The 12,831-nt window shown below is 34.1% G+C and overlaps 1 protein-coding gene across 4 annotated transcripts in view; it reads right to left on the reverse strand.

The window, feature by feature from the left end:
- MACROD2 (mono-ADP ribosylhydrolase 2) overlaps positions 1-12,831 on the reverse strand; it is a 2,007,046-nt gene that overhangs the window by 1,909,543 nt on the left and 84,672 nt on the right. The window lies entirely within an intron of this gene.

Genomic DNA, 12,831 nt, shown 5'->3' on the forward strand with positions numbered 1-12,831 from the left:
TAGTTTCCTAGTGCTGCCACTACAAAATTTGTCACGAACTACATGGCTTAAAATAATATACATGTATCCTCTGGAGACCCAATGCCTGGCAGAAAATTAGGCACAAAGTCTAACACAATATGCATTAGAAGGAAGGAAGGGAGGGAGAAAAGGATACACTAAGAGGAAAATAAAGAGGAAAAGGATGGGAAGAAAAGGGAAAAGTAAATATTAAAGCCCAGGTTGCTGTAAGAGAACAAAGGGAGATACAACTCTTTCCAACATATATCTGTGAAAGCCCTGAAGAGAGATTTCAAAAATGTCTGAAAATAAAAAAAAATAAAAAAATAAAAATAAAATAAAAATAAAAAAAAGCCTGAAAAAGAATACCAAAGAGCAAGTGCACAGACCTTTCTTGGCATGCCTTTTTTTTTTTTCTTGGCATGCTTTAAGCTACATCATTTAGGGAAATGATTCCCCCAAAAGGATATGCATTAGAACCCCTACATCAGGATGCCTATTAATTAGAGATTCCAAGACCATCTCCTAGACTCACTGAATCTAAATCCTGGGGTACTAGAGGCTGGAAACAGCATTTAAAACAAGCTTCTGGGTGATTCTGAGGCCCATGAGAGTTTACTGCAATCATTAGTCTTCTAAGAAAGAAGAGGAAAGTCAAACAATGCTCTGTAGATTTTTTTTTCTTTTGGTTTGATTCCCAAAAACTCAATGACCATTTTCTTCTAAATTTAAAAATAAAAGTCCTGTTTCTAAAGTGACAAGGCACAGGTTTGCAATATGTTCCAGGGAAAAATGCCAAAGACTCAGAAAGGGGATTTGGGAAAGGTGCCAGGATAATTCAACACTAAACCCCTCTAGATTATGAAGATACTACTTTAATCAGCCTGCTCTTAAGAATGATAGCCACAATTTGCCTGACACATCCAATCAATGACAGCATTATGCCAGTTTGAGGTTTTCTGTCATCCCAATTATTTTTTACTGACTTAAATTCTTTTTGAAAGTGCTACAGGGCTTGAGAAATTATAAGGAATTCCCTGATGTCCCCTCTGGAGATATATCATAGATATTATTGATCTTGTGTTCTATTCCTCATTCCTCAAATTCCTTCTTAGAAATGATTTGTTACCAGCCTTCCTCAATCTTCTTATAAAATGTAACAGTTCATGCTAGGGTGCAACTAATCTCCTCTAACACTTCATTCCTATCACCCTCTCAGAGCTACAGATGCCTAGAAAAGATGACATCTGAGGAGGTGGCTCCTGTCCCCAGGCTTTGCACAATCAATCATTCTATCATTTTTTATTGTGTTCTTTTGTTCCGTCTTTTTTACAGGACACATCTGCTTTTCAAGGATCAATACTCAATTTAACTTTCTATGCCCTATAAATCATGTCTTCAAAAAGTGAAGAAAATGTGTTTCTGACTTTGAGGTTATTTTAAACCATAGCCAGGTCCTAAGTCAAGCCCAATTAAGAGGCTAATCCTTGCAAATTCTAAGCAGAGTGAGAGCGTCACCTAAGAGAGGCTGGTTGCATTTTTTCCTTACAGTCAAAGAACACTGCTTTAATAGGCATTTTTAAATAATAAGCCATAAGTTAATCCAATTAGAGAATTTCTAAGTATTTGGAAGACGTAAAGTTCTGAGCTTTAAAGAAATAATTTCTTGGGGCACCTGGGTGGCTCAGTGGTTGAGCATCTGCCTTTAGCTCAGCTCATGATCCTGGGGTCCTGGGATCGAGTTCTGCATCAGGCTCCCCGTGGGGACCCTGCTTTTCCTTCTACCTATATCTCTGCCCCTCTCTATGTGTCTCTCATGAATAAATAAAATCTTTTTTAAAAAAGTAATTAATTAAAAAAATAAAGAAATAATTTATTTTGCTCATTACTTCTTGATATGGATGCTATCAAATGCATTAAGATCAAGAATTTTTCTATATGTAAAGACAGAATTATATTCACAGGATTATTTAACACATTTATTTATTTATTCTACCAATGAATTAAAATCAACAATTTGTCTATTTAACTTAGAAATTTTCTTACATGAACAAATAAACCTTAATTCACTGTCAGGATATACTATCAAATGGTAATACCATCCACCCATTTTAAGGACTTAAACACAAAAGGAATGATAAGAGAAAACTATTTTATGCATTTAAAATAACTTATTTTTAAATGTCCTCACAAAGCTTAAGCAGGTCTCTTAAACCCCATGGAGTGGACATGTCTCTGAATTAATTTCCACCTGGAGACCGAAGGGATGAACATTCTAACTGTGCGATAAATTAAGTTGCCAAGCAAAATGGATTAATGATCAGTGAAATTGCCTGATAAACTTTCAGATCCATTATGGATTGGGATTCATCCTGTTTCTCCACCTGTTCATTAAGCTCCAAGTTCATGGCAACTCCAGTGACTGATTGCACATTAACAAGCTATTTATGTGAGGAGGTGTTGCTACCCTAGTCAACATTCCTATACTTACACATTCATTTAAACATAATTCTCTGGTAATTTATTCTGTTCACAATCCCAACATAGAAAAACTATACCTCTACCTTGAAGTTTAATTTTAGATACAACAAAGATGTGATGTGTCATAAAATTAAAACTTAACAAAGCAAATCAGATTATACCTCAAGGTCAAAAGAAGCCTGAGAAATTTCATGCCATTAATCTGTTTCTTCAAACAGTTATAAGAATGAAAGGAGTAGTGAAAAAAAAAACACTGATAATATGCCAAAATAAAATGTTTATTTCTGTCCCTATATTAAAGTAAAACATTTGTTGCTTCTATAATGAGAAATCTAAACTGGCTAAGAGTGTTGAAAAATATTTCTCAACCTTTCTTTCTTATCAAAATAGCCAAAATCTCCCTTTATATAACACCAAGTTCAATAAACCATTTGTCAATCAAAATGCACGAAATCTGAGTTATAAGTAAGAATATTCTTCCCACTCAAGTATCAAGCATTGACATCTTCCTTTTTAAGTATACAGAATTTACTTCATAAAGAGACTATTCACTAAACATGAGGTTAATAAAAATCAGTAAGTTCTCTGAAACTGTAGTTTAATAGATTTATATTTCATTCAAATATGAAGATGTCTACTTTATACTAATAAACTAATTTTCTTCAATATTACCATGAAGCCTAGTTTTTATATGAACTAATGATTGGAATTCAGAAATCAATGTCATTTTTCCCTTTCCCTGCACACATAAAGAAGACCTTAATTGAAAAATTAAGTAAATAGCCAAATGACTACAATTGCACCGAGGCAAAAGAATGGAATGACTATCATCCAGATGCTTTTGAGTCTACAAGTACAAGCTGCACAGAAGTCACAAAGAAGTAATTTTTAGAAATTAAGTTGACCTGTATATGTAACAAAATATACATTTCCTTCAGTTAAAATTAATTAGAAGTGTACACCAAAAAATTAAAATTTTACTGTATAATTTTAAAAAGAAAAAGAGCATGGAGAATTCCAAAAAAGGTTGCATTTGAGCATTAGATAGCTGCTAGGCCTCATGAAATGTCATGTGGCACCATTACAAAATTCATTTTTTACTTAGATTAAACTGTAATCAATTTCTGATAAGTCATGCAATCATAAGAATTAAGCTACGGCAGACAGTATTTGTATTTACTGTTAACTACCAGTTGAATCAGAATCCGCTTGCCCCCTGCCACTCCTCCTAACATAGGCATGAGTGCTTACGCTCCACAGTCTCAGTTCACCTGGCTCAATCCACATGGAAAGTAGCACTGAGAAAGCTTAGTGTAGCTTCTGAACCTGGGGATGCTTACAGTAAATGCCAATACTCTTCACAAAGCGGGAATGTTCTGGTTCATAAGGCACCTATGAAACTCCACCCATTCTAGCCCCAGGGGTGGGCTCTAGTATTTTCTTGCTAGAATAAAGGCTTCAAGTTTCAGAGAAACCATACTTGGTGACCTCTAAGAACCAAAGCCATACCATCAGTGTCAAGTGCTATAGTAGATGCTAGGTACTACTTACTCTGAAAGTAAAATCCTCTTTCATTTAAGAAACTTCAGTGCCTATCTCTGACCCTACCATCTTGAATTTCTGGAAGAGAAACAGTGGCACTGAACTTCAGCTCTTGGGTATTTCACTTGACACTCAGTACTCGTCTCTTCAGGCCTGCAACCAACTCAACCTCACCCAATGTCTCCTGACTACCACCAGCAAGTTACTTGTACCTTATCAGTACCAATAAAATTGTATAGGTAAAATCCTGCTTTCTATTTCAGAAGGTAATATCAAAAGGTATGGACCCTGTCTTCAAGGAAATGGAAATTAAAACAATGAAGTACAATTCTAAGGCACAGATTTTTTTTAAAAACTCATCAAATTTAATGTTAAATAGATACTCAGAACTTATGAGATACAGGTTCATCTTATCTGTCCACAGAGCTATTTGGCTACATAAATTAAAAATTTAAAAACTAAAAACGAACTAAATAAATAAATAAAATTACAACTTCCATACTCTCATTATTTCACTTCAAAGAATTTATTCCACTTCAAAGAATTTGAGCAGCTGCCTTTGGCTCAGGTCATGATCTCAGGGTCCTAGGATCAAGTTCCGCATCCGTCTCCTGGCAGGGAGCCTGCATCTTCCTCTGCCCATGTCTCTGCCTCTCTCTGTCTCTCATGAATAAATAAATACAATCTTTAAAAAAAAAAAAAAAAAACAAGAATTTATTCCAAGGGAGCTAAGATGTTTACAAAGATTTATCTGCTAGGATGTTTGTCACAGTCTGTTTATAACAATAAAAAACTTGTAACAATCTAAATTTCCAACATTGAGAGAACAGTTAAATAAATTAATCCTCGTGTGTAATGGAGTATGATGCAGCTATTAAAATAACATATAAAAATAATCACAATATTTAAAAAACAAAAATTAAGCATTATTTTGTAAAATTCAAAGTACATATACGAAACGAAAAGAACCTGAAGCATGACCACTGAAATGAAAAATTACAGATGTTTTGTTCTTCTTTGTATTTTATATTTTCCCTATTTTAAATATTAAACTATATTCGTTCTGTAATCAGACCCCAACAAAATTTTTAAGAATATAATTTTAAAAATCCTGTTGACCAGTATGTGTGATAAAGAAAACACAAGTTTTCCTAAGTGCACTGAAGAATTCTCAGAGAACAAAATACCTGTAAACATAGAACAAGTGCCCAAGCAGCCGCTATCACTTTCTCTATGAATATTTCTTTTTCATAATTTTAGTCTCTCAAGTCCTTTGAACACTATGTTTTATTTAATTGCTAGGGTTATTCCCCTAAAAGTATAGCAGAGATCAAAAACAGAAGAAGAAAACTCAGAGAGTAATTTCTTAATAGCCATCTTATCCCCCTTGGCAATCATTTCCTTTTGAGAATTGTCTTCTAATTTCTTGGAGCATTTAAGTCTTAGTTTGATTACACAAATTCTTTCAGAAAAAAATGTAGATCAGAAAAAAAAGTGATAAAGAGTTGAAATATTTTGAAAAATATGTTGGGATGAAGAACAAATAAAAAATGATGATTCACATCACAAGCCTCTTTTTCATTTATTCTTTCACTGCATCCTCATAGTATTGAATACTTTTTTCATATATTTATTAGGCATTTCCATGTTTTTAATTTTTTTTATTTTTTAAAGATTTTATTTATTTATTTACTTTAGAGAGAGAGAAAGAACACAAGTGAAGGGGAAGAGTAGAGGGAGGAGAACAAGCAGATTCCATGCTGAGTGCAGAGGCCGATGCAGGGTTCAATCCCAGACCCTGAGATCATGACCTGAGGTGAGATTGAGAGTCAAACACTTAACCAACTGAGTCACCCAGGCACCCCTCCATGTTTTTTTTCAAGTTTCATGCTCATATTCCTAACCAGATTTTCTATTAGACGTTTGTCTTTTTCTAATTGAAGAAAGCTTATATTAGACATTTGTCTTTTTCTAATTGAAGAAAGCTTATATTATTATTATAACAAGAGTAAAACTTTTGTCATATATGTCGCTAATATTTCTTTCCAATTTGACATTTACTTTTCAAGTATATTTATGGCATGACTTTTATGTTGTCAAATATATTTATGTTGTCAAATTCTTTCGTCTTTTTTTTTTTTTTTGTCTTTTTCTTATTGGTTTGTTTCTTTGGTATTAAATTCAGACTGGTTTTTCCCACCAAAGGCAAGAGACATAATCTCTTATATTTCCTTCTATGTTTTACTTTAATTTACATTAAATGCCATATAGAACTTACATTCATGAAAGGTGTGAGATAGTGATGTATATTTTTTAATTACTACAGCTTTTATATGTTTACTTCAATTTGGGATTGTGTGACTGACTCTTCCTCTAACCTCTGCCATTTGTCTCCCTTTTCAGGTATTTCTTGGCTAATCTCATCCTTTTATTATACCAGATACATTTTAGAACATTTGTCAATTTTAAAATAAAAACAAAAAATAAAAACAACTACCATCAGAACAAAATCCCAGAAATATCAAAGGAATTTTTATTAAAAATGTAGGTTATTCCAAGAGTTTTAACATCTTTAACATCCTTTATCTTCCTGTCTGGGAATGATAATGGTTGTTAGAGCCATTTAAATCCCTTTTTCCCAGTATCCCTTAGAAATCCTATTTTCAGTCCATCACTCCATAAAGGGATCCTTGTAGCCGGAAGCTCATACTTAAACCTGCAGCCACTGCTGAGATCTCATTCCCAAAATGGTTCTTCCCACACCTGTCTATTCAAATATATCCCACAGGTTTGGCCAAATGACAGCTATCCACACTGATGATTTTGAAACTTTTCAGCAGGTTCTGGCATAGCATAGGAGGGGAAGTGAAAGGAGAGAGTGGTAAACAGTAATTCTTTCCCCTTTGCCTATATACAGATATCAATTCACAAAAATACACATACACAAACTCATACACACAAATATATTAGAATGTTCACTAAAGTACCAATAATCCCAAACTAGAAATTACCTAAATGCCCATCAATAGTAAGTTGGACAAACTGTGGCATATTCACAAAATGAAATATTATGTAACAATAACAAATGATCTATATCTGTATATAACAATATAGATCAATCTTACATATAATGGTAAGATGAAAGAGCTAAATATTGAGTAATATATATCATATGGCCCCATTTACATAAAATACAAAAAAGGCAAAATTAATCTATGCTACTAGAAGCCAGGACAGTAAATATACTATCCTGTATTCACTACAAAATATTAGGATGTACTAAGGGCTCTTCCAAGGTAGTGGTAATGTTCTGCTTTTTGATCTGGATGGAGTTACATTGAGCTGTACACTTATGTGTGTGTTTTTGTGTCTATTATTGCCCAACAAAATGTTAAAAGAAAACATATAATACAGAAATTCAATAAAAAATAAAACTTAAGTGCTTTGTTAGTAGAGATGAAATTTATATTGAATCAAGCTGTTGCTGTCAATTATCCTAAAATATTTCTAAAAGTAAATGAACCTATTTTCTCAAAGATTTGAACTCTAATTTCAAATATGCCTTATTTATGTTTTACAAATGAATACATAAAAATAACATTTTAAGGAAGTAGAGATGAATATTTAAGGAAACTTCTATAAAGCAAAATTTCTCCCATCCCAGTATCTGATTTTCCTGTGTAGATATTCAGATATTCTATATCAACTTTTCTTTTAATTAAGTTATACCCAGCTATTAAATTATTAGGTACCCAGTCATGTCACTATCTCAATTTCTGAGACAATTATGACAGTCACAATTAATACAGTAAAAACACATCACTAAAGTAAATTAAAATGATTCTTCTAGGCCATTAGCTCATAAAAATTACCAACAATGTCATAGAAATTAGGCATTTAACAGAGAGGCTCAGAATTAGACAATTTTTCCTACAAAATTCAAGTAAATAGTATAACAGCTAAAGTTGTGGACACATAGGACAAACCCATTTAGTTAGTAATAACTATCTGTGCATAAGACTTGAAAAACATGCATAGTTGCCTTGGGACATTCATAGAAAAAGTCAGTTTTCTGATATTATAACTAAGCTACCACTTTCTGAGTGTGTCTATATATGAGGCACTACTGTGTGAAGTGCTTTGTATACATTATCTCTTCTGATTTTCACAACTCTGAGAAGCCCTGAGAGATTATTATCTCTATTTTACCAATGCTCAAAAGCATTTTTACTCAAAAGCATATTTTACTAAGGCTCAAAAGGTTAAATAATTTACTAAAGGTCATTTGGTCAGGAAGTTGGAGAGACACATATAAAACAATGATTGATCCAACTCCAACCCCTCCATGATTAACCACAATGTAAATGAACCTCTCCTTGGCATGCTGGGGTAGGGACACGAAGAACCAAAATAAACAAACCAACCTTCCTCATTTTCCACTTTAAAAAATCCTATTTATGGCAAACTGAATTAATCTTTGGCCAAAGACAGACCACTAGAGTTGGAGAGTTAACCACTTTTTCACAGTCCACAATCCACAAATGAATAACAGTTACATCACCAAGAAAATATTTTTCTGTGATTATAGTACAAGTAAAATTGTCTCTAATGATATAATATTGAGCCATAAGTTAGATAAATGTATTCTCCCCCAAACTCTAGCAAACACCGTAACTCCTTGACCAACAGCCTTAATACAAAATTATATGAGGACCTAGTCACAGTAAACAAATCAGCCTATATGCTGCCACATACAAAAACCTGTACATGAATTTTTAGTTCTACTGGTTATGGCAAAATACTGAAGAGAACCCAAATGTCCTTCAGTGGGTAGATGGTTAGACAACTCTGGTATATCCATGCAAGGGAGCTACTCAGCAATAAAAAGAAATGAATTACTGACACATGCAACAATCTGAATGAAGCTCGAGGGTTTTATGTTTAAAAGGATGCTGTATGATTCCATTGGTATGACATTCTTAAAATGACAAAACCATAGACATGAAGAATGGGGGGTACAAGGAGAGGAGGGCAATGAGGCGAGTCCCATACTAAAAGAGGTCTTTTCGTGATAATCGAACAGTTCTGTATTGGGATTATAGTGATAACCATAGATCTGTACATGGATAAAACTGCAGAGGACTTATACATACACATAAACGGAGGTTAAAAAATAGTGAAAAATGAATGAGGTCTATAGTCTGGTTAATAGTAATATACCAATATCAATTTCCTGATTTTGATGCTGTACTACTAGTATATGATGTCACCATTGGGGGAGGCTTACACAGGTGAAGATAAAAGGTACACAGAACTCTTTATACTACCTTTGCAATTTCTGATAAACATTTCAACATAAAAAGTTTAAACAAAAAAATGGACCTGAATTTGAATCTGGATCTGCCTGACTCTAAAACTTGTGCTACTGCCCTACACACCCTACTGCTTATAAAATCTGTTTTATTAAACTATGTATTATTTCCTACAGAGAAAAATAAAAATTACACAAGAGGCTCATCCTGGGGCTCATTTAAACAAATCCAGGAAGGACAAAAAGTACTTTATTAGGAAAAAGCTTAATGGCAAGTTAAGTCCAGGTGTTCCAATATACTAATATTAATATGGGCATGGAAAAAGAACTTTAGAAATTTGGTGGAAGGGAATCCTTGGGTTGCTTGGTGGTTTAGTGCCTGCCTTTGGCCCAAGGTGTGATCCTGAGATCCAGTCCTACATCAGGCTCCCTGCTTAGAGCCTGTTTCTCCCTCTGCCTGTGTCTCTGCCTCTCTCTCTCCTCTGTGTCTTTCATGAATAAATAAATAAAATCCTAAAAAAATAAACAAATAAAATAAATTTGATGGAAAATTATTTCTGGGCTGCTTTAGCACCCTTGACTAGGGGCACTGACTCTCATTCCCTTCTAACTAGAGGTGTCTGGAACCTCTGAAGTCTCCTGCCATGTCTCCTTGTTCACTTGAAAGATTAACAGCTGTTCTTCTACTTACACACCAGGCAAACAAAATGCACAGCAGAAAGCTGTAAATAGAGTCATTACACTGTACATTTGGCATCTTTTGTCTATATACCCAAGAACTTCCTGATGAGGTTGTCCTTGTGAGATGTAGAACATGTCCGAATTATAATGTAATCTCAGCCATAGAGGTGAGCTAAAGGTGCCAAATGTTTTTGAGAGTGAGCGAAAGTTGCTGCCTGCCTTCATATTAATTCATCAAACCCCTGTATGCTGTGTGGCAGCTATGAAAAAATTACACATTCAGGCAAGGACAAGAATCAAACTAGTGATGGGATGTTTTTCCAATAGTGATGCTTTCATTTTATTCTGTTTCAATGAAAATTATCCCATAATCATTTTTATTTATTGATTGATTAAATAATTTCTAAAATCAGAGCCATACTGATTCACTGTGTCAAGTCCTCATTGTTGAATGTACTATTGGTGAGAGATGCTTACAGCATATGGTTCAATTGCATATAGTTCAATAGAACACATATACAGTATCAAGTATTCATTTTTACAGTATCAAGGCTTCATTTTTGAAGCCTGTTAAGGAACATGCTTAATTATTTCTAAACAATTCAGACCTTAAAGTTCTTTTAAACCCTTAAATATCTATTTTACTCTAATAGCAGAATAATTTATATATATATGAATATGTATGTATAACATTTATGTATATATAACATATGTATATGTATGTGTATAAAATTTTAAGGAAAACTTATGCAATTCTAAGGTAAGTTGAAGATCTGTTTTAAAACCATTATATGAGAAATAATACATGTAAATCTGATGATATGGGCAAAATGACAAGTGTTTATTAAGAACGTAATGGCATGACATTAATTTGGAAAGTTTCACAAATAATGGAAAAGACTACTCTGTAGCCTTAAGGGAGAGATACATAGGTATACAGTTACAAAACCCAAGAAAAACCATAATTACTGCTATTAAGTGTGTAACAGAGCCAATTCAATGTTAATAACAAGAAAGAGAAAAACTCTTGAAAAGGTCTTCAGGTATTTAAAAAGGAAATACATGTCATTAATTGTACTCCACAGAGCATAACTAGGATCAACAGCTATAAATTACAATAATATACAGGAAGGGTGGTGTTATATATAAAAGCTTTTAAATTTTTTTTAATTAAAGTTCATACGACTATAGAATTTTGTGTATAATAAATCATTATTGACTTAACTACAGTGATGTTATTAAACCTTTGTACTGAAAAGGAGTTCATAAGATTCTTTCTTTTTTTATAATTTTTATTTATTTATGATAATCACACAGAGAGAGAGAGAGAGGCAGAGACACAGGCAGAGGGAGAAGCAGGCTCCATGCACCAGCAGCCCAACGTGCGACTCGATCCTGGGTCTCCAGGATCGCGCCCTGGGCCAAAGGCAGGTGCCAAACCGCTGGGTTTGCCAAACCCAGGGATCCCCATAAGATTCTTTCTAAGGGCATGTCATCTCCAGAGGCCCCACAGATCAGAGAAAAGCATCCTGATACAAGGGCCACAAATTAATAGTCAACAGAGACTAGCTATAAAGGAGACAGACTTGTAGCCTATGAGGTGGTATGAGGATAGAATTCTGTCCAAAAGAAGGGATTCATATTGGGTGGGTATTAAATGATGGAGACATATCCTCTCTCATGAAGAGTTTTGCATTTTAGAGAGGCAAGCAAGGAGAAAGGAATTACAGAGGCATCAGAAGAGACAGAGAAAAACAGCTCTAAGCATAGTAAAGCAAATACAGTACAAAGCAACTGATAGCCAATTCAAAGGGAGTAACAAGCTGACTAGGCTTCCAGACTTCCTGCAGGATCACCAAAACTATGCTATATTAATGTTCCAGTTCTCCATGAGACCCTTCTGTTCACCCACTAAGGCATATAATTACTATCCTGTGTGAATTTTTTCATCACCAGAGGGAACCTTGAGACAATGTTGAACTTTACATGAATCCTGTACTCCTGGAAAACAAAACTGACAAAAAAACTACCCCTCACCTTTTTTGTGTTCCATAAAACAGCATACAGCAAAGAACTACTCTTCCCCATATGACTTAGATAAAAATCATGGATGATCTCTTGTAACCTATGATAAGACAGATACAGATTCTTCAAATTCCCATTCTTTCACTCATAAATGATCAGCTGAACTATTTGTCTCCATTGACCATTCTGACTGGTCAATGGCTGTTAATTGGAGTTGACCAAACTCTAGTCCCGCTTTTTTCCCCTCTCCCAAGCCCTGGACTTTGACCCACCCTTGAGCAATGGAAGTTGAACAACTCCTCTCAAATGACCCCTCCCAAGAATCAGCTGACCTCAGTTGACCCTGATCAACTCTCCAATCTTGTCACCAACTCATCCCAGTACCCTACACCCAAGATTTTTTACCCTGTTTACTCCTCTCTATGGGAGAAAAGCCCCTTTGTATTTGATCTTTGAGATGCTTATAGATCTCATGGTAGAAGTGATTCTTCCTATTGCAATATTCTTCCTCCTCCTATTAAGATAATATTCTTTTCCCTACTATAATAATCTTTTCGAATAAAGCTTCTCTTTATCTAAGTCCAAATTTGTTTTTGTCATTTTCAACTTGAAAAAAGCCTCAATTACATAAATTAAAATCATTAAATATCCTCTTATTATTGACATTTATTTTTATAGAATCTCAACTACTATATATTTCTTGATATACAGCCACATAATAAAATATATAGAAGCACTACCATAAATAACACTGTTAATTTCCCCAATATTCAAACACAAAAATTACTTAA

Source organism: Canis lupus, chromosome 24 (assembly GCF_011100685.1).
Source record: "Canis lupus familiaris isolate Mischka breed German Shepherd chromosome 24, alternate assembly UU_Cfam_GSD_1.0, whole genome shotgun sequence".
Lineage (NCBI taxonomy): Eukaryota > Metazoa > Chordata > Mammalia > Carnivora > Canidae > Canis > Canis lupus.